At 43.4% G+C, this 2,552-nt stretch overlaps 1 non-coding gene across 1 annotated transcript; it reads left to right on the top strand.

The window, feature by feature from the left end:
* The first annotated feature begins 2,158 nt into the window (after window positions 1–2,158).
* LOC122028420 lies at window positions 2,159–2,265 on the top strand. Its single transcript, XR_006124802.1, has one exon. It is a non-coding gene; the product is annotated as a small nucleolar RNA R71 (small nucleolar RNA).
* The last annotated feature ends 287 nt before the right edge of the window (window positions 2,266–2,552 follow it).

The raw sequence follows: 2,552 nt of genomic DNA, 5'->3' as shown, positions 1-2,552 counted from the left end.
GTATATGAGCATGAAGTTGACTTGTTGACTCACCTTCTTATATTTTCATATTATACAATTTATTCAAAAGCAAATCATGTTTTCTTACCTTTGTATCAGAGGTGCCCTCGTGCAGCTCGATCAGTTTTTATCACAGCTCTTATGCATTTGAGAATGGGCCTACTCGGTTTAACTCTTCCTTTGTCAGGCTGCATTGAAGGGTGCAGGTTGCTTTGGCATTGACCTCAAACTTCTTGATTATGCTTGCGTCCCAGTTCTCGCAAGAAAGTGGTTTTCCCGAGTCGTCGAGTGGAAGTGTAATTTCAGTTTTGATGATCATCCACATCTCGAACTGGGTTTGAAGGTACGACTCCATTCGACCCTTCCAATAGACGAAATCTTCGCCGGTGAAGAGTGGAGGTCGGGCTATGCTATAGCCTTCTTGATGGGTCATCTTAAAAAAAAAATCTCGCACATAAAAAATAAGGAATTTGGTTCCAAGACTAGGTCTTGGATTTAGTAGTGCGGGATAAATAGAAATAAAGACGCGAAATCGAGTGGTATTGCACCAACTTCGAGAGAAAAACTCGATTGCTATAAAACCAGATTGGAAGATGGTAATTTTACTGATTCTAATCGACTCCGAAAAATTGAAAACTACCATGAAAAATTACTTGAATGGTGGTTTCACCAATTCAAAGAGACCCCGCTCTGATACCAATTGTTGGATCAAAAGCGCTAGAGGGGGGGTGGTGAATAGAGCTCATGACTTTCACTTACATTTCAGAAGATTAAGAGTAAAATGCAGTAGAAATATATAAAATAATTGCAAACACGTAAACACTAAGTTTTTTACTTGGTTCAGAGCCTGGGGCGACTCCTACTCCAAGGCCCACGCTCGTTGATCATTTACTTTGGGCAACCACTATAAGTTCGCAAAAGTTACAATTTAGAGCACAATAATTAAGCACAGTAATAAAAATATACCAACAACTTAAGAATAGGAAATTCGAAGCTTCAGGTCGTCGGCGTCTTATTACAGCTTTATCGGATGGTTCTTTGAGCAGTGCACAGAAGATGGATTGCGTTTTCATTTTTGTTGTAAGCTACTACTCGGAACCTACTTATAAAGCCTATGGAGGGCGCCTCCAACACCATAGAGGGTGCCCTCAACCCCACCGATTCCATAGTGCGGATAAGCCCTGACTTCTTCGCTACTTATCCGTCTGAGTGCGGCTCCAACTGCATGGAGGGCGCCCTCCACCTGTATCCAGGGCGCCCTCAGCTTCATAGAGGGTGCCCTCTACTCAGCGTCCAGGGTGCCCTCAGCTCCATAGAGGGCGCCCTCTGCCCTGCTACATGGAGGTGTTCGGCTAGTGCACCCGAGGCACCTCCAAGTTCCATGGAGGGCGCCTCGGGTACTATTCATCTGAGGCTATACATCCTTTTTGCTCCTTGCATGATGTGTTAGTTCAAAATATAAAATATATCTTGCAAAATAGAGTTAGGCATAATGCAATAAGGTTAAGATAAATATCTGATAGTCATCAGACTGTCTGGTTCTGACTTCGGATTCTCGTCCGAAAATCCTAAGTCGAACCGATGCCTACTGTTCCCTCATCGGGGAACACGTTCTCACCTACTCCACTCAGGAGAGCATACCTATTGCTAGACCAGTCCTCCAGATCGACCGGACTTTTGCTCAGCGCCCGAGGCTCTAGGACTTTCTGCTGGACGTTTGCTCCACGACCCGTCCAGTCTTTCACCTGGTTCGTAACACCAGGACTTTGCACCTAGAGTCCTCAACTCTAGGACTTTTTCTAGAAGCCCTCGACCCACCAAGACTTTCCTCCTAGGGTTACCATCCCCTAGGACCTAGGGTTACCACCCCCTAGGGTTTTCCATCTGCTTAACCACAGCTAGGACTTTTGCCTAAGTACACTTAGGACTTTTCTACAAACTCATTCAAACATGTTAGATCACAAATGACCTTAACTTTAAACCCTTTTTCATTATCAAAATATAGGTTTGATCGTTGGATGCTTACCGCACCAACATTATCTCCTTGGCCTCTTCTAGAGTCTTATTCATGATGGATCCTCCAGCAGTTGAGTCCAGTGATATCTTAGCTGGATATGATATTCTATTGTAGAAGGTATGAATAACCAACCATTCTTCTAACATGTAATGTGGGCACTACTGAAGTAAGATCTTGAACTGATCCCACGATTCAAACAAAGACTCCCCATACTTTTGTATAAAATTGGTGATCGGATGTCTCATGTGGGTTGTCTTGCTTAGGGGATAGAACTTGCTCAGAAACCTCATCTCACACTAATCCCAAGTGGATATGCATTCTGAGGGTAGTGATAAGAGTCACAACTTGGCCTTGTCTCTTAGTGAAAATGTGAACAACATTAGGCGTATAACACCAATAGGAGTCCCATTTTTCTTAAGGGTTCCGCAAATCTCCAAGAAATTTGCCAAGTGCATATTTGGATCCTCCATAGGGGCTCCATTGAACTGGGATTGTTGAACCACATGAATTAGAGTTGACTTAAGTTCTAAATTAT

The sequence above is a fragment of the Zingiber officinale genome, chromosome 10A (assembly GCF_018446385.1).
Source record: "Zingiber officinale cultivar Zhangliang chromosome 10A, Zo_v1.1, whole genome shotgun sequence".
Taxonomy (NCBI): Eukaryota; Viridiplantae; Streptophyta; class Magnoliopsida; order Zingiberales; family Zingiberaceae; genus Zingiber; species Zingiber officinale.
The sequence above is the reverse complement of the archived record's forward strand: the minus strand, read 5'-3'. Positions and strand labels throughout refer to the sequence as shown.